Source organism: Protopterus annectens, chromosome 3.part1 (genome assembly GCF_019279795.1).
Source record: "Protopterus annectens isolate FY-2018-M chromosome 3.part1, PAN1.0, whole genome shotgun sequence".
NCBI lineage: Eukaryota > Metazoa > Chordata > Ceratodontiformes > Protopteridae > Protopterus > Protopterus annectens.
The window spans coordinates 808,957,214-808,978,688 of NC_056732.1; the positions used below are offsets into that span (position 1 = coordinate 808,957,214).

The 21,475-nt window shown below is 38.5% G+C and overlaps 1 long non-coding RNA gene across 1 annotated transcript in view; it reads right to left on the bottom strand.

Moving 5' to 3' along the window:
• LOC122798287 overlaps positions 1 to 21,475 on the bottom strand; it is a 1,121,722-nt gene that overhangs the window by 74,293 nt on the left and 1,025,954 nt on the right. The window lies entirely within an intron of this gene.

Here is a 21,475-nt window from a genome sequence, read left to right on the forward strand (position 1 = left end):
ACAAAAATGACTTAATTCAAGTGCAGGCAGCAAATAAGTACAATATGTAGCAATAACAAACTTTTTAAATCACAGATTCGCTAAAAAAACTGGCGTTTTAGGCAGAATTAGTTAAGACAGCAAGAAAAGCAGAAAAATGATGCTCTCTCTTTTGTCTCTCTGCTGCTGTAGACTCTGCAGAGCACCTGGAAGGCACTTGCTCAGTGGAATACAAGCACAAAAACTGCGCAAAAGTGTTTTTTTATAGCAGGGAAGAGAAAGAGATAGAAATTGGCCCAAAATGGACAATAAACTACTAACTTCTGAGCTGCGATGCATCAACTGTCACCATTTCTCTCAACGGAATGCCAATGTCTTACCTTCTTTAATGGTCATGCCTGTCACTGGTCTTCATGCACGCAATTCAACTATCTCTTTTCTGGATTCCCTTGTTCCCTCTTGGCTTCTTCTCTACTAAATCTTCTTTACCAGATTGTCTTCTGCATTCCAGAACATGTGCCCAAACCACCGAGCTCTATTCTCCTTGACATTCAGTTGAAGCTGATTGGGCTTCTGCTCTCAGGTCCTCATTAATTTGTCTGATCCACAGTGTGCATCCTATCACCAGTCTCAGGCACTTCATTCCCATTATCTCTAGCTTCTTCGCCTACTCTGCCTTCACTGCCCAGGTTTCTGTACCATACAGTAGTACTGGTCACATGACTGTTTTATACACCTTATATTTCAGCTTTTTTGAAATTCTTCTGTCATACAGTACCATGGACACTGTATTCCATTTGACTCCACTCCTTCTAATTTCAGCTTTGACCACCTCATTCAGAATTTCCTTCTCCTCAGCCACATCTTCCATACACTTGCAGCTGTTAACCTGTTCCATGATTTTCCCTTCTATTTCAATTCTCAGCTTCTACTTTTTCACATTTGTGTTTATTAAAACTATTTTACCTATACTCAGTTTCAGCCCATGTGCCTTCTGTTTTGCATTCCATTCCACTATACTTTGCAAAAGTTCTTGTTCAGAATTTTGCCAGTAATGAACATTGTACACAGCAACTTTTTCGATCTGTTCCCTCCTTCCTGTTGTAGCCCATCACCAATAAGAACAGGAGTGGCTCAGAGCTGAAACTTGATGAACACCCACTCTCAATAGTAATCCCTCTATCAGTCCAAACATTGTTTGTACTTGTGCCACTGGGTCCTTGTTATATATCCTGCACTAATTCTGCCAATGTTTCTTGGACTCTGAACCATCACAAGACTGCCTCAATCAGCTTTCTTGGGCATTGTCATATGCTTTCTCCAGGTGCAGAAATGTCCAGCTGCATGCTTTTTTCATCTTCGGCTTCTTCTCCAGTATCTGTCTGACTGCATACATTGAGTCAGTTGTGCCACAGCCTGATCATTAATCTGAACTGCTCATCTCCCGTCTTGCTTTCTACTATTCTACATATTTATCAATCGCCCTGTCCAAAACTTTCATTCGGTATGACAGGAGTTTGATACCTTGGTATTGCCCACAGTTATGGATGACCCCTTTGCTCTTGGATGCTGGCACTAGTATGTTAATTTTCCAGTCATCTCTAATATGACTTTCTCTCCATACTGGTATGGATGTCCTCAGGAGCCATATCTCCAATAACTCACCCAACATCTTGATTATATCTGTCGTGACCTCATCTGCTTTCCCTGGCTTCATTTTTGTTAGTGATATTCCTACTTCTTTTAGGGTGGATTCCTATTCTTCTATCATGGTAGGCTATGTGTGGAGTAGTACAGCTTCTGTGGAGTTTTCGTCATTCAGACTCTATTGGAATTACTCCTTCCATCTGCCTTTGATGTCCTGTGGACTGTTGAGTAGGTTGTTTCTGGCATCCCTTTTGAGGATTGTCTGATGACTATCTTTCTGTCTTTGCCTTGCAACCTAATAGAGTTTCTTTGTGACATCTACTGAGTAACTTTACCTAATAGAGTTTCTTTGTGACATCTACTGAGTAACTTTCCAAAAGCTGGTAGAGTGCCACTGATGCCTTGTTCTTTCCTATTGCAACTGCTTTCTTAGCCTCTTTGTTAGTCAACCAGTATTCCTTCTTAGCCTGGTTTGACTTTTCTATCTTCCACTTTTTATGCACTTGATCTTTCTTTCTTATGATGACATTCTGGGCTTCTGCATTTAAATACAATCAAAGAACATGCAAGTATGGCAACCATTCTTGGCTAATAAGTCCAAGCTCAGTAACAAAAAAACATGGAGGGACACCGGAGACATTGTTTTGACTAATTATGCTGAAATACATTCTGTATCTGTTATTCATAATGTTTCATCCACTACATTATCAGAAGCTGAATTAGAGGTGTTTAGTAAGGGACTGGGGCTTGTACCTACACATGCAGTGTCTGAATAAACATTGGTTAATGATGTGTTAAAGTTTTGTAAAAAATTGAATTTATTATATTTTGATAACAACATTGCAAAGAATGAAACACAATTCATAGTCAAACCTTATTCTTTTTGTCCACCAATGAATAAACTTGTTTCAGTGTTTCAACTACAGATGGTAAGGAATTTACATTTTAATTTTTCTTATAGGAATGGTTCTAGTAATTTTATTATTGAACAATGTCATGCTTTAAGGTCCATGAAGGGGAATCATGATGTGGTAAATACACGTGCAGATAAAGGGGGGCAGTAATTTGGGATTGTGATTTATGTATACAGGAGGCTGTTAGCCAACTTATGGATCCGCAGTTTTATCAAAAGATGGTTTTGGATCCTACAATACATTTTAAGAAAGAGATTGATACATTTTTGTCTGGGCATTATTACCAGAAATATGGTATTTCATCTCACTGTTTCTGATCCCTGCCCCCAACATTTTTATATGTTGCCAAAGATACATAAGGATGCTTCACAACCCCCTGGGTAGACCTATAGTCTTGGGCCATGGTTCATTGACTGAACCTCTTTCTGATTTCCTCACTAAATATTTAAAACCATTATTGATATATGTACATTCTCATATTCAGGATATAACACAGTTTCTTAATATTTTGAATGATATGCAACTCGAATCCACTCCGTATATATGTACGTTAGACATTGAGGCATTATATATCGATATCCCTCATTGGGCTGGTTTACTAGTGGTTGAATTTTGGTTAAATAGGATAAATATGTATAGCCCTTGGTTCAACACCTTTTTGTTTTGCTTAATTTGGCATGTTTTAACCATAAATATCTTCTATTTCAGTGGTGACTGTTTCTGGCAATTAAAGGGTACAGCTATGGGTGCTTATTTTGCCCCCATTTATGCTGACCTCTTTATGGGGTATATAGAGGAACAGCTGATATATGATAGTAGTCATAACAGCTATATATCTGAAACTGATATATGGAGATGTTACTTGCATGACTGCTGGCTAATGTGGAAGCCAGATGTGACCAACTTTAATGGGTTTATACAATATCTGAATGACAACAAGTGGGGCTTACATTTTACTGTTAATTTTAATTTGAATGAGATTTCTTTTTTGGATGTTAAGATTTCTAAATGTGTGCATGGTATGCTTGAGACCACATTATTTAGGAAGGAATTTAGTTATAATTTTTTGTTGGATGCCAGTAGCTGCCATCTACCTTATATTATCAATAACATTCCTAAGTCACAGTTTCTCAGGGCTAGGAGGATTTTTTTCTACAAATGAGGCCTTGCTTAAACATAGTGAGGAATTATCTGTAAGATTTCGTGTAAGAGGGTATAGACAACCAGTAATACAGTGGGACCAAGATTATGCTTATTCTGTTGATAGAAATACATCGTTGGAATATAATATTCAGAAAAAACAACACACATCTGTTCGTTTGGTCAGTAGTTTTGGGAGCAACACCCGATTATTTTGTGATTTGATTCATAAACATTGGGGACACTTTTGCTGGATAATAAATTGGCACAATTGTTATCAGGGAGGTGTAAATTTACCTATAGGAGGGGTAAAACTATAGGTAACTATTTAAATTACTTTAAAAAGGTATTTGTAAGAGTGGCAGTAATCAGTTGTCTACGGAAGGCATGCATTTGGTAGGTTTCTTTCCTTGTGGAAATTGTTCAGCATGTAGACATGTTGCTAAAACCAAAGAATTTTCACCTGCTAATACTTTTTGTGTTTTTGACATCCGGTGTTTTGCTAATTGTGTTTCATAATGGGTCGTTTATTTAGCTGAATTTTCTTGTACTGCTTTTTATGTAGGACAAACTTCAAGACAATTTAAGTCTCATATATTTGCATCCTTGAGTGATGTCAGAAATAAACATGTCTAATGCATTGTACAAACATGTAATTTTACATCCCACAGCTAAATTTACATTTAGTATTATTGATCGTATTTGCATTGGCAGTTCCAATAAAATGGGATGACATACTTCGCTGAATAAAAAGGAACGTACTTGGATAATTAAATTAGGGGCATTATTCCCTCCTGGTTTAAATGATATGTGCTAATATTTATTTAAATAAATGATTTTTTTCACTGCTCTTTTTTGCTGGCCATTTTTTATTGATTTTGCTTCTGCATTCTAGTACCAGCTTCTTTCCTTATGTACCTTATTTCCACAGCTGGCTTAGCCGGATATCTGTTCTGTATTCCTCATATTTGCTGTTCTGAGGCACCACTATTCTTCTTCTTCTTTAACTCTGCCTACTGCCTCTTCTGCCTCCTAAGGTGGAAGACCCCTGAGTATTTCCTTAAACTGTTGTGGTTTCTCTCCAGTCGACTTCCAGATCTTTAGCCTAGTAACTGTTAACCTTAGAGTCTTCTCTAACCATTGCTTACAGCCGATTGCGGCAACCAGTGGTTTGTGTTGTAGGCTGACTGTTTAACTGGGGATGACTTTGCAATCACTAAGTTTACCCATTTCTTTCTAGGAGATATTCAACCACGGTTGCATGTTGGCCACTCTTGTATGTAATCTTATGACTGTGTCTTTTGCTGAACCATGTGTTTTCAGCCAACAAGCCATTTGCCAGGAAGAATTCTAGCATGGCCTCTTCTTCCTTAGTCCTGTTGTCCCACACATCTGGATCCAGGCAAGCTCATATTGTGTTCTGTCTGACATAATATGTACATTCAAGTTCCCCCATTATCGACACAGATTCACAGTGTCCTCATTTATCTAGCAGGCCCTGCAACTGCTGCCTGAGTGCACTTTTTTCTTCACTATCATAACCCTGCTGTAAGACATAGGCTAAATATTGCTCAGTTATCTTTACACTGGAGTTTAATTGCCATGACTCTGTTATTAATTCTGATGACATCCCTCACAGTCTTCTAAAGCTGCTCTCTCACTGCAATTCCCACACCATTTCTAGCCTGTCCTCTTCCTCCTCCTAAGTAGACTCTGGATCGCAAGCCAAGTGGCTTTTCTGCCCTGCTCATCCATCTTCTCTCATATATACAGAGGATGTCCAGCTTCCTTCTTACTATCATGTCATCCACTGTAAGCTTATATTGAACAATATAAATCTGTAATTCATGTTTTTCAAGTTGATTGGTTTTATATCCAGCTTTCACTCAAAGAAGTTATTCCAAGTAAACCAAGCTGGACAACTGAAGACAGGACCATCCAGCCAGTAGCTTAATGACTCAGGGATGCTGGGATTTTATAACAGGCACATACTGGCAAATAGGAGCACCTAGATCCCCAACGTTAAGAGGGGTGTCTAGCATGAGAGACTGAGTCCTCACTCCACTTATCACTGGCAAATACCCATTCCCATTTTGATAATATCACTCAACACAACCACATCAGCTAAAGCCAATTTTTACACTGCAAAGTGGTTGCCCAGATTTGTCACTCAGTTTGTGATCCACATTCTCCTATCCAGAGGATACTGCATACCACAAATGATGGACACAGCAATTGGTCTATACAATTCTTCCTCTGATACTATCTAGTGTATGTGCTACTGCCCACAACTGCATTCTTGCAGAGTTTGAGATAGAAACTCTCATCATTTTTTTGTGAGGGAACCCCATAGAGACACAGGGATAACATGCAAACTCCATGTAGGCAATGGCCAGAGGCCAGGATTAAACCTTGAAAGTTGCAGGCAAACCTTAAACATTATGACAATAATTATTGAGGTGGAGATGGCTGAGGAAATTTTTTTCAGTGATGGTTAGGGAAAAGCAATAAAATATTTATTTAATGTAGTCCATCAGAGTCAAATGTTCATTGATGGGTGATATGTTTGGAAAATGGCAATAAATTCTGGTTGTCTGGAAGTTAGTACAGAGCATTAAAACTATCAGTTGTTAAACAGGTGCTTCCTGTCCAGGTGGTGATTCCCTCATTTCCCATTTACCTACTGTACTGGGTTGCTCCAATGCTATTACCCATTTAACTAACCAGTCAATCAATCAATCAGTCAATACATCAATCAATAAATAAATAATCTACTAAAGTAGCATGTCTTTGGGATATCTGAAAAAATGGAATTTGCAAAAAGTAACAAAACTGAAGCAGTTTGTGGACATAAACTTAGCAAGTATACTCCACTGCAGCTGAATATCAAAACTGTGTCTTTAGCCCTACATCAGAATTAACCACTCACGCAACACAATTCAAGGTGAACTTGCAAATTTGCTTGTGCTGAAAGAGTGATTACAGTTACTAAAATGAGGCACAGGGTAGTTAAATGGTATGAGGCAAGTAAGTGGAATTATCATATACAGCCAGATAAGCATTCCTGCAGCTACATAAATCTAAGGGTACATGAAACTTTGAACTTTGTTACTGATGCTACCACCTTCTGGCTCTCCTATCCCTGTAATTCCACTCCCTCTCTCCATTTAGATCCTTTTCTTCCACTTTTCATCCAAAAAGAAATCTCTTTAAAGGAAACAGAAGAAAGTTTCAATACCTTCCCTAATAACAGAAGTCTAAGAACTGATGTCTTCATCTGGTTCCTTAAACTCTGCAGACACTTTACCATTCACCAGATCTACTGTTTCTTCAATTTGTCTCCATTCACCAGATCTACTGTTTCTTTAATTTGTCTCTCACCCAATGCACTTCCGCTCCATTCTCAAAAGAAGCTTTCAGTGAGAAGTGTTCAATGTTCCCATGCATAAAACAAAGAATTGTAATAAAGCATAATACTTTTCAAAACCCTCTCTGTACTTTCTGCTGTTGTTAAACTGTTAATGAAAGCTATTTGCAATCAGAGACCTCTCAGCAACATTTCTAAATGCAACAGCTTGACTAAATACCAGTATGGCTTCACATGTAGCAGAAGTACCCTGATTGCTCATGTTTCCCTGTCAGATTCCATCCTCAATGCCAATGGCAATGATCACATAACGTATGACTAGTTTATTGAGATTGTCGATGTCAAGCATTATATTCTGTTTTTAATTGACTTTGCCTTTCCTCTATATTTATGTTCTAGAATTACATTTCTGATTATTTCTTTTGTGTAAAGTTAGTGCACAATTTATACTCTATAGCCTTCCTTATTTGCAGTGTATCTCAAGGACCAGGCTTGGCCTCGCTTCTCTTCAGTCATTTTGTCATCTTCCTTCCTACTAAATTCTAACTTCTTTGCACACTTGACAAGGGTTTCCAGAGTCACAGTGCTCTGCTTAGTAGTGCAAAACTGTGCTACTGGACAGCGAGGGCTTAGGGCACTATTTGTAAATGTGATACTATTCAGATATAGCATATGTAAGTCAGTCCCCTGAGTTTCCTGGTGGACTGTCTTGCTATGAATGATTTATATAGTATGGTGACTCATAGATGTCCATACTATTCAAGGTCCAGTAGGGAAGTGCACAAAATGCATAGGCATGAGTGTGTGTGTGTGTGTGTGTGTGTGTGTGTGTGTGTGTGTGTGTGTGTGTGTGTGTGTGTGTGTGTGTGTGTGTGTGTGTGTGTGTGTGTGCATACATATTTGCATATGGGTTGTGTATGTACACATTTACATATGTGGTGTGTACATTTGCATATGTGTGTATGCGTGTCTTAAACCCATATTAATTAAATACTTCAATTTCACTCACTTTGTGTGCATTCAGTGTTTTGTGTAATGTGTGTTCTGATCTCAGCCGTCTTCCCCCACAGGCAATTCTACTGCTTAACAATGAATGAATCAATCAAACTATTTATCTGTGTTATTTTTAACCTCAATCACATAAGCGCTTATACTTTCCAGGGCCCCTTTGATGAGCAGTAAATCCCTTAAAATTAGAAGAAATTTCTTGGGATGACACAGTGCTTGATATTTCTTGCTTACAACTGCTGACTTGTTTTAGGCCTCTCTTTAAGGCTAAAAGTTTACAAACCATTATAATTTCTTCAGCTATTATACATAGGAACACCGCTATACTGTACTTTTGCTGAGTTTCTGCAGTTCTTCTCAAAATGAAATACGGTTAAAAACTTCTTGATAAAAACCTTCTAATTTTCAAACAGTTACCACAGTTGCAAATGTGCTGTTGACTGAATAGCAGATACTCTGAATGAAAAAAAAAATGTCACTTGCACCAAAGCAAAACCTGAAAGAGACTAGTCTTAACTTTTTAAACAAAATACTGCAAACACAATTGCTTTATGAGAGTCAATGGATTAATACATTATTTGAAATTAGAACGGCAAAGGTTATTTTGGCATATATAGTGCTGAAATATGAAAATATGAACAAGAAAGCACATTCTTCATTTACTTTATTAAAATACAGAAAACAAAATACTTGTTGGGCTGTCTCTTGTGGCCACAAGTCGGACATTGTATTCCTCTGAAAAATATCTACTTTCTTTTCTCAATTTGCTTACCAAATATATATAGAGTCAATGGTCAGCAGAAGATCCTTTCCTTAGTGTTATTAATTTCACCTTTCTTCTAACCCCATAGAATATATGCTTCTTTTGAATTATACTCATAGGAGCATAGGAACATACAAACAATTCTAGGCAAGTAATTGTGGGAACCACAAGATACCTAGCCATATACACCTTTAAGAAGACATACATAAAACTTCTTGCCATCTTTTTCAAGAATATATTAGTGCTCAGCAATCACCTATAATGAAAAGAAATGGTCACAAGGGGTATCACATCATTAGCATTAGAGGAAAGGTCTGGAATACTGGCAGTCATATGACATATCTCTGTTTTTGATGACACACATTCTTAAAGTGAGATACACACTCTCATTCAATAAGTTGAACCCAAATTAAATGTGAAATAGGGATCCACCATGGCATTATGACATTTAAATTGATAAAATCTTCCTAGTGCACAGCCAGTGTGTGAAGAGACAAACAATATTTCCAACAGAGGATTCATCTTGATCTATGATACAAAGGGAGGGCATGTGTATTCTTATTACCAGATTCTTATCTTTTGACAAGGAACCCCATTAACGCTCTGTTAAAATAGTTAATTGTTTTGCATGATGTGTTAACATGAGAGCAGCTAGACATGGGTTTGATATTGTTGTCTGCATAAATAACTACATTGAGGCTAAAAAGCTTCAAGGAACGATTCATTATTAAACAGCTGGAGAGCAATGGCTCCATTATATTCAATAAACAGCTGAAGAACTATAACTACATTACTGACTTCTATAACAACTAAGACAGATGTCAAACTGTGTTTATCTTTTATAGAATAATTATATGTTAAGTAGAATCTCATCACATGCTAAGATCCAGAATGAGTGGATCAGAACATTGCTCAGACCTGAAGACTGCTCAGAGCTATTGATATCAACTGGCATTCTCAAAGTGTAGAACTAAAACAATACATATCTTCCATAGACATATCTTCCATAGACACAGAACATCTTGCACAGACTGAAGCAGAAATATGAACATCATAGAGACTTTTAGACATGCCTTTCAGTTTAACTTTAAGTTTATCATCTTTAATATGATGGGGAATGCCGACCAGCAATGTATTTTGCTGTAAATCAGCTTTTTTGTCATAGTTCCCTTGGATTTATGATGAAAAGAAGACCTGCATATTGATTATGTTTATGTACTGCTCAATATATAGATTGTAGAGTTTTAACAAGCCTCATTTATAGCTAAAAGTCAAACACACCTCACGACTGCAGAAATTTTATGTGCTATGCAATATTTTATTTTGTTGTGACAGAGACAAAAACATAAAACAAATGAAAAAAATAGTTCACTCAGGAAAAAAGAAACTTGCCAAAATATATTTGGTAGAATCTGTCAGCCAAAACTTCAGTTTGTCAAAATGAGTTGACAGAGTACACAGGAAAAACAGTGAGATGATTCATAATGGAGATTTTGTCCTCTGTAGGTTTCTATAACTTATATCATTGGTACTATATTGTCAAAGGTACTACAGGAAATTAAGGTTGTGGAGTTGCTTATGTTACCATCTACTTGCATGAGCAATTGGGTTTTCCAACACTCATCCAATTACATTGAGCTATCAGCTTTTCCAAACCTTTCTTTGACCTCTGGTACTAGACCACAAAAATAAATACTTGCAGAAAAAATAGAAGAATCACTCAGCTTGTTTTCATAGTGCCAGTTTTTGATAAGTATGCATGTTAGAAAGCTCTTGTATCCACTCTTTTTTTTAAAAATAGGTGTAATAGGATCTTATATAGTGCTAGCAAATAGGTTTGGTGAAAATGTCACTCTCTTCACCCCTCCTAACTTAGAAGAAACCCTCCCCCAAACTCACCACCCACCTTACATATCTGAAGAGCAGGTCCTCAAAGCCCTTTCCAAGACAAAGGACACAGCCTGTATGGGACCAGATGCCATCCCAGGCTGTCTTCTAAACAGACTTAAGCATGAACTAGCATCACCACTAAGCACCCATTTCAATCATAGCCTAACCACAGGCTTTGTTTTTGCAGAATGTAGAACAGTTACACGTATTCAACTCCACAGCAGTGGCCTAGCAACAGACCCGGGCAATTACAGACCCATAAGCCTGACCAGCCTCATCTCTAAGGCCATGGAACATATCATGATGGACTTCATAAATAAAGACATAGGTGACCTCCAAACCCCAGATACTACCCAATTCAGCTTCGTGAATGGCAGATCCTGCCTGTTAAATCTGCTGGATTTCTTTAAACGTGTGATCATGGCCATTGATAAGGGCAAATCTGTGCACACAGCATACCTCAACTTGGCAAAAGCTTTCGACAGAATCCCACATTTAGGCATTACTGATAAGCTTAGCAAATTGAATGTAAACCACCTTCATTGTAAGATAGGTTGCCAACTAGCTCATAAACCAGACACACACTATCAAAGTGGGTGACTCCACATCGACCAGTAGACCTGTTACCAGTGAGGTGCCACAGGGGTCAGTGCTGAGCCCACTACACTTTGGTATATACTTCTCAGAAGTTCAGGTCAAAACTAAAGGGTTGTGGTTAACCAAGCTTGCAGATGACTGTGAACTAGGAGCAATCATTGAATCTACAAATTATGCCAGTATATTCCAGGATGGTCTCATACAGACCAACAATGGATGCATTAGTCACGGTCTCAATCTGAATGCAAAGAAATGCATCATCATTCCCTTCGGCACAAACAATATCCCTTTACACTATCAAATCAATAATACCCTAAGTAACCATGAAGTGGTAAGAGACCTGGGACCATAGGTTGACCATGATCTTAACTTTGACCACCACATGTCTACTGTTGCAAGGAAAGCTTTCCACATAGCTCACTTGATTAGTAAAGGCATCACCTCAAGAGAAACAGAAGTTATAACCCCCCCTATACTCGGCACTTATCCGGCCCATAATTGAGTATAATGCCCCATTTGGTATGTACCATACTATGCATCTACAGCAATTAGAGAGCTCTCAGATGTTTCTAACACAGAAGATTGAGGTCCTCCAAAATGTGCCTTACACAGACCGACTAACATCCCTGTCAGTATACTCCGTATCATATAGACTTCTTAGGGGAGACTTATTTCTGGCCTATAGAGCAAAGACTCATACCTAATGAACTTACCGCATATCAGTAAATCAAATAGGTCTAGGTCTTCCCATTCCAAGGACTGAAATATAGGCTGTGACTTCAATAGGACATGCTGCATGTGAAACAGAGCACCTCTATGACACTGTTCAAGAGGAATCTGGATGACTGGATGGGGCACTGTAAATTCTTACCAGCAATATCACCCACAACCCTCTTGGATATGGGCAGTCATCACTAAATGCAATCTTGGATATTAACTAGTACTTCTATAGTATTACATTGGGTTGAAATGGCTAGGCTTAAAATGACCTTCGGGTTGATAGCATAATAATCTCCTATGATCCTGTGATCTTATGAGTAGCCATCTGCACCTTGTGAAATAATCCTAAGGCTTTACCTCCTTTTTCAAGGAGGGTTAGGCCAGTTGGTCCCAGTGTATGTTTGAAGGTGCCCATTTAGTTTTACAGATTATGTTTGAAGGACAACAATGAGTTGTACTGACTGATTTGCCGAAGAAGTATATTCCATAGCAGGGAAGACACTGCATGATAAATTTCTCCCTCCATTGTGTTCTATTTATTTGCTCATGTACAATTAGATGCCTGGCTCTAGTGTTAGATGTACAATTTGACTTACGGCATACAAGGAGATCAAGGATAACAGGATCTCTAACAGTGTGAAACCCTAGAAACAATTAAACCCTCAGGAGTCTATAAAACAGAGGGTTTAGGTACAAGGTGTTCTGTCTGTCCTGCAAACTAAGATCCCTAAAAAACAGAGATGTTTGTAGCTTTTGTGTGTGTTTTTTAATGTGTCTAGTGATGTACATGCCAAGTGGAGTGTTTTATTCAGTAACAGGTCTGACCATTGCTGAATTTAGAGAAGTGACAACATTCTTGGATATGCATGAGATATGACTTGCCCTTGGCACTTAGTTGATTATATATCTGTGTGTGTGTGTGTGTGTGTGTGTGTGTGTGTGTGTGTGTGTGTGTGTGTGTGTGTGTGTGTATATATATATATATATATATATATATATATATATATATATATATATATATATATATAAGTTCATAGGTAAGTACAAGGTGACCTGTCTTTATGGGCCATTTTAATGCTAGACAATTTCCCTTTTAAAGGTGAGTATCAAGTCCCATACCTTGTGTCTGTGAAGTATACATCTTAACCAATACACCAACCCACAAACCAAAGGATAATCCTGGCTGCCATAACCTCATTGTAATCAAAGGAAAGTGAATTATCTATCCGGCTTCCTAGATCTCTTAACTACTGTGTCACCTTACAATGTGTGCTGTTAGTGCTGTAAGCTGCATTGATTTGCTGTCTTCTGAAAGGGGCAATACTACACCTCTTGGCATACAGTTTCACACTATTTTTCTATACACCAGAGATTTAAAAGTGGTAAGCTGTTTTCTGGGGTTTTGATAGCTGCACCCAGGCTACAAAGCATATTTGATCAACCACGGGTCCTTGTTTTCAATTTTGAGGTCAGAGTAATAAATGTCAGTGAGGAGAGGAGCAGGCAGAGATCTCTTGGGAACCACACTGGTCACCTTCATGCTGTTAGAATAGTTATCATATTACTTGCTATATGGACAATGTATTATTTGTCTTTCTTCCATTTAGCCATCCATATTACCACATACAGATCAGTGTTTAAGGCCAACAGCTTCTTTATAATTCTGTCATGTGGTATGGTTTTGAATGCTTTAGCCCGATCAAGATAAGCAGTAAGAACAGTATTCCCACTACTAACAGCTTGAGTAATCTTCTCAAGGAAGTTGACATGATGCAACAGTCATGATCTACCTTTTAGGAAGCCAGATTGTTGTGGATCCAGCCTAATACCACTTTGGCATCATAATTAATGAGATCGGAAATGATACACTCCATATCTTTGCAGATCAGATTTCTAAAGCTGATAGACCTGCAGTTTCAGGGTTTCTACTGAGTCCATGCTTTTGCAGGGGCATCACCATAGCATTCCACCAGGATTCAGTAACATGACCTGGAGCTAAGGTTAGGCTGAACAGTTTAAGGAGGGTTTTGCCAAGGGAGTGGTTGGCACTTTTTAATTAAGCAATATGTTACCATATCAAGATCCACAGAAGAATGTTTTTTGGTCTATGAGAGTATGTTAAGAGTCCCTACTTTTTGATGATGGAGGTAGGATGGATTCTAGGGCGAGTAGAGTTTTGGGGAGAGGTTATTAGTAAATTTGTTGGCTAGTATGTTTGCAATGACATTTGAATTAGAGTGGGGGCTGTCTGTTAAAAACTTCATATCGATGTTGAATATTATTCTTTAGTTTAGCATAGCCAAATTAGGATCTGTAGTTTTTCCCTGTCTCAAATGGTATACTCTATTCATGGGATACCTTTGTTGGCTCTTATAGTGCTTTTCACTTTCTCAGTGAGGTGTTTTCTACTGCCATCATACCATGGAGTTATAGCCTTACTTTTATGCATTAAGAAATTTCCTCTTCTTGTTATAAAGTTTATGTTGAGTGAAAACCATGGGGGTTTATTTTTAAAACTCTGATTGTATTTGGCTTTAGTATGGACTACCAAATCAATGCATTTGTTAATATGGGTATGAAAATCCTTTGTGCAGTTGGCTGCAACATTCAGGGTAAACGTTCGTAATGCTGTGGGTAAATTTTGAGATTTATTCATATAATTGTATAATGTTTATCTTTCTGTAATCTTTAAAATGGTGGTGTTAGTGACAGAAAAAAGAGAAGTTCTGAGAGTAAGTACCATAAGTCAGTAACTGGACAAATTTGGAGAGTGGCATTTCAGGGATGGAGTTGGGGGTTAGGTTTAGGGCTAAATTTGTTAGGACCAGATCAAGAATGTTTTTGCCTATGGTAAGTTCAAGAAAACTCTGATCCAAGTTTTTGTTTATCCAGTCTAAAAGTCTATAAGTGTACCCTACATTAGTGATGTAAACGTCCCAATTTATGGAAGGGTAATTATAGTCACCAGTTTTTACATAGTTGTTCCTTATAGGAATATGTCCTAAAACTGCTCCAAATTGTCCATGTTTATCTGGGGCCTGGACATCTGCAATGTTTTTACAGGCTGGGCTAATTGCCCTTTAGAGATCTTTTTAAAATTGTAGGTATATGAATTTGTAGCTGTATTACATTCATCACCTGACATAAATTATTTTTGATGCTGCAGGCTGAATTAATGCCTTTATGTAAGATGCATTATTCAAAATGAATTTTTGTTTTACACAAAGTAAATCAGTTGATAGCTTTAGATTAAACCCACATTTTCTTTTATCTTCCAATACATCATAAAAACAGTATAATTTGCATTTTCTAACTTTTCAGGGTAGGTACTGTGCTTAAGAAATCTTATAGCAATGAGCACATTGCAGGATTCTGAAGGGCAAGAACTAGTCTGTGCAATGCAATGCAATAGTTACAGAGTTTAGCATCAGAAACATTATAATAACTAAATTTAACATTTATGAGTCAAACACAAATCTATATGTTCTTGATATTAAATGCATATTTTGCATTAAATACTGAGGCCTTTATTTTCATTTAATTATTAAGACTTTAATGGAATGTACATGTGATATACATATTTGTATATTCATAAGATTTATAAGCACTCTAAGAATTGTATAATCTTTTCAGTTTTCATTAATACAGTGTAAAAAAAAAAAATGTGTGAGTAGCAGAAACTGTTTTTGATGTGTTCCACTGTTGCTGACATGAATACTAATCCTGCAATGGTTTGGTTGAATAATATGCAGTGACGGGAGAAAATTGATTATGAACTGAGGATTAACTTCAGAGTGATAAAGTGTGTAAGCAGCACTTTATATCTGTCAACAATAATAATGTCAGCTATAATTAAGTAAGACAAAGGGGTTTGATTCTCTGTATGGTTTATGCAGTTTAATTCAATCTGGTAAGGTAGATCAGGTTTTTGATGTGCTAAAAGCTTACAAAGCAGGTATAAGTATGACAATTGTTGCAACCTGCTGAGGAGTTTATTTGACTTGAATACTTAAGACTGCTGTTCAAAGGATAATGCACCAATAGCTCTTATGCTCTTATTTTAAAGCAAAAATAAACCTAGCCCAGGATTCATGAAGCTCAGCGCAAGGCCGGTGTTAGGCTTGCACCGACCGTGTGGCATGTATATGGCGCAGTAGTGCCAAATGCATATTAATGAAGGTGCGCTGCCGCCACAGCCACGTGCATAGGAAATGAGTGTGAGTGCATAGGGCGTGTCGAAGTGCCAGATGGAGGTGTGGAAATGTCGGCTGTCGACGTGCAACCTAAAATGCTTGAATATAACAATTTGCCTGCAATAGTAATCACACCTGTCAGTGTCCGTGGATACTGAAACGTATGCAAAGCATGCAAGACAGTTCTTGCGAACACAAAATAAAGAAGCAAACACAAATGCATGGTAGGGAATATCGAGTCTCCATCCCTCGAACAAATGACATTGAAAACCGTGTGCCCATATTCTAACGCAGTGTAGATAGTTATACCAAGTGGAAGTGAAACGCATCATGTTAGCGCGCCGCCAATAGCTACGTCTAGCCCAGTGGTCAGGGTTACTAGCTGTCCCACATTGTGAGGGATAGTACACAGCTGGGAAGTTGTGTCCATACCAAAACCATTATAAATGTAAATATCCAGCGACCGTATGACAGAATTATATCCCACATCGCATGTAATAGTCACATACAATAGGTATGTCCGTATGTAACATACCACACATAACAAGAAATAGAATAAGCAAGAAAATGAAACAGAAGGAGCATATAAACTGCTACAACAATAAGCTAACATGTAGGCAGAAAACAAAAGTGTTATCCGTAGTACTGACCGTGGGTATGTGTTGTCCTGTAAAATCTGATTTGTGTCCGGAATATATCCCATCCTGGACATATGAAAAGTTGACAACCCTACCAATGGTCAGAACAGTTGGCCAAAATCCGCCCATATGCGGTCCAAGCCGTTCTTGTCAGGAAGGTTCACAGTTGAACGGGTATTACCCGGGTGTACGAACCATGTCATGAAAGTTAAGTATGGGCGTGTACCTATGTGCGTGATGTACAGCATGTGGAAGGTGAAACATGCCAGGGTAGTCCACACAACCATACAGGTACCTAACATATGTAGTGTATGCAATGTGTTCCCTTCACTGTGTCATGGGCCATCAACCAAAGAAGGGATGGATACAGTGTCAGGAATATGTGTGTGTGTGGGGGGGATAATGGTATAATCCACAAAGGCGAGACTGTGTTGGATGCAGAATAGGTGAACTGGAGGTGTATGAGGGAGCAGCAGGTGAATCAGAAAGAAACACAAAGAACAAGTATACACATCTGCAAATACAACCTGACAGGCCATACTGTAGAACACAATCACACAAACATATGAATATTAAAATGTGTGATACACATGTACAGAAACGTCACCGGCACATACCCACAGAATGGTCTGGATGGAACTGGCCCATCCAAATGCAACACACCTGGATGCATAATTGAATACCCATCATCCCCTCCACAGCACACAACCCACCCCCATACCTGAACGTTCACCAAATCCAGCCATACTCGGCCTACTAGCTTGGCGCAGCCATATCTACACATAGTGACCACTGCTCATATGTAGTAGGCAGTATCACCCTAGGCAGTGTCAGGATTGTAAACTATGTATCCCTTGCATGTAAAACCCTAACACATTTTCGTAAATCCAAAAGAATGGACGGTATTGGTCTTGTTCAATTTTTGGATATCCCTCATGGGATAAGTAACATTTGTAAACATCAGACTTGGTATCATGACACGATGTCCAGTCCTGTAGACATTTGGACACAAGTTGAATGTGCAGTAGTGGTGCACGAGACTGTTCAGCCCTAGCCGGTCATGCAGAACCTAATACCCAGGATCAAACACCTGCCCGTGACGCACGTCTCCCCACATGAATAATCGAGAGAATATATTGTACACATTCACATAGTGGCACATGGAAATAGGGTGATTAAGGCACTGACATAAACAGGGTACCTTCTGACCCACTGTGTGAGGGACAGTCACTGTTTGGGTAGGTGTGTCCTGACCAAGAATGATACAATGGCAAATGTCCTGTGATTGTAGGAAATAACTATGTACCATACTTCATGTAACAGTTTCCTAAAGCAGTCATGTCTGGATATAAAATACGTAATTCATGCAAGAAACAGAATAAGCAACTAAAGTGCTAAAGGAATAGGCTCTCAGCTAGGAAAATATTGAATGTTCTAAACCCTGCACTGACCGTGGGTATGTGTTGGCCTAAACAATCTGGTGTCTCCAGAGTATATTCCATCCTGTACATATGAAAATGTGGCAACCCTACCAATGGTCAGAGCATTCGCACAATAACTGGCCAGCCTCTTAATCACTCACAAAGCCAGTGACCTTTGGAGGAAAGGTGTTGAATGAGAACAAGAATGACTAATGACAAGAATTAAGAGTAATAGATGCTTTTTACTGCAGAAAATAAGTAGTAATACATATGTCTCCGAATCTGTCAACATGTTCCAAGTTAATAGTACTAATATTGTAGAAGTGTCCATGATTGTCCATGATTTGTCATTGCCTTGTCCCTGTCACTGATGAAATTACTCCCCAAGTATCACAGAGGTCCGTACACATATGTACACCAACCAACTATCACATTTGTTGACAGGACTATTGCATACCTGTAGTGAATTCATAAGTGATGTCCAGAATAATATTCATCGTATATATGAATGAATGAAATAGTCAAATGTGAAGGGAAACACCAGTGGAAACCCCCCCACCCTGTATCATGTAGTGGAAGCACCCCCCACCATATATTATGTAGTGCCGACCTAATAATGTGGTCAGAGGTGCCCAAACCCCTGCATCTGTAAACACAGGTAGAATGTTAAAATCGGGACTAACTCTGTCCATATGCTACATCTGACATTTGAACAGGTATAGGGCAGTTCCAGTCACCAGTCGGACAAGCCTAAACCTGGACCCGTACATGAACACCCTGACAATCAAACACACGTATGTGCCAGGACTATAAGCGTTGGAGTAATGAATATCCTTGGAGTGAGTAAACATGCAGCACGGGTCCAGAGCAGTAGGGAATAGGGAATGTCACAAGTGTAGTACTGTGGTTTTCCCAGCAGGAGAATGGATGTCTGCTGTGTAAGTGAAGCAGTGAGGCATATGTTAGGGTAGCTATGAACCATGGGTATACATATAAATGAGGCAGAACACCAATAGTGTTTAGAGCATCCGCCTAATGTAAAGGCATTCCTGGTTCAAGTACGACTATAGCACATATCAATTTTTTGTGTAATTAATGCCTCTGTGCTGTAAAGCCAACATTTAAACATGTAAAGGTGAAAGCGTGTTTCGCATGGGGCCGTTAACCGGATTCCATCAATAAAAGTGATACTGTCATAAGGAATAAGGCACATGTAAGCACAAAGAAGTGGCAGTAAACATATGTAACTCACAATAAGGAGATGCACGTGCACCTGCGTGGGTGTAAGCAGCTTTCAGCATAGCAAATGTATGTTGTTTTGTACAGATGTAACTTATATATATATATATATATATATATATATATATTTATAGACAGATAGATATGTGTGTATAGATAAATATCCACAGACATAAAAGAAATATGCAATTAAATATATATATATATATATATATATCTAGAATAAATGCCGAAAGAGGAAAGCATACATAAGGGTTGGGAAGGAAATCTAGAGCAACTACGGTATTATAAAGTGCTTGCAGCGTATGTTAGATAAAGCTGCACAAGAGTGAGTAGAGCACCGCTATTCACACCAGAGGCAGGGTTATAACAGTGACCATGATATCGTTGAAGTGCTACATCAACATTATACACAGACGGAATGTAGTTCATGTTGTGACCACCTACACTTGTAACCCGCAAATTGTTCGTAATCCATAACACTAGGAAAGGCACGTATGTGCAATTATAAATGGAGGGAGACCCTGTGAATACATGAGGTGGTACAAAATGTGTGTAGGGCCCCAACGCTCTGGAGAGGGCAATGTGCAAAGGTGTGTCATGGCTGCGATATCAGGTGGATAATGGCTGTTACGCATGGAAACTCAACACGGGTGGGCTGGAGAAACTATGGCTATGCACTTATGGACACAGGGGTGTTAGGGTTGGTTGCATCGGTTGCAATGGAGTGGCCTGTGTAGGTCAGCTAGTATGTAGGTGCGATTCCCAGCTAGAGCGTCTTCTGCGTGGAGACATGCGTGAATGGGCGTACAGTCATTGGAGGTCGTGCATCAGGGCTGGCTTCTCGGCACATAAAATCTATCTGCCAACCATTAGCAGACTGGAGTTCTGCTGTGGCGACCCCAAACCGGGAAAAGCCAAAAGACACAACTACATGCAGACATCAATATGTTGACATACATTCTCTGTAATACAAGCACTCCATTTATTAACAAGAATAGTATGAATGTGCACAGAAACAATTACAGTAGCAGTATTAACAGGCTGTGCAGATGAGAAATAGGTCAAGTGACACTGTATCACATCACACTTATCAGCGGTACTCCAGACATGAAAAATGTGCGACATCTGTCCGCTGTATAACGTGCTGTATACTGATTACAAGTTAACCGGAGTGAAGTGTCGGTGTCATAATGACTAAGGCAATAGTATGCTGTTGAAGCAGAGATAAAATCCAATACTCATGTGTAAGTGGGTATGTCCGAGAAATGTATTGGTTAATGGACACACAGATGTATATATATATATATATATATATAAATATATATATATATATATATATATATATATATATATATATATATACACACACATATATATATATATATATATATATATATATATATATCTATAAATATACACGCACAAAATATATATATATATATATATATATATATATATATATATATATATATATATATATATATATAGATATAGATATATATACACATACAACAGTTATTGATATATACACATACACAAGACAAATATATATGTCATTGTAGATATACACATGTACATAACTAGGTTACTTTACAGCAATTACGGGTAAGATATGTTCAGACCGGGCATATGTTACTGGGAGGTCCAATAAACAAAAGTTTACCTCCCACACCGCCCAGCTAGGCTGGTCAGACATACAGACAGGCAATAAAGATAAATGCACTGCTGCTGTCCAAAACACCGGTAGGAAAGTACCAGTGGGAGAGATCTGCAAGGTCTACAATTTAAACATGGATAACGGGGTCCCTTGCGGGACACCAAAAATTCACTCTGCGTGTAAACCCCTGGTTATCGATGCGAGCACAATGTAGGTGTACATGGAACAGTAGGTTGTGCAAGTATAATAACACATGGGTTGACAAAACGTACGACATGTGTCCCGAGATGGGGAGAGTG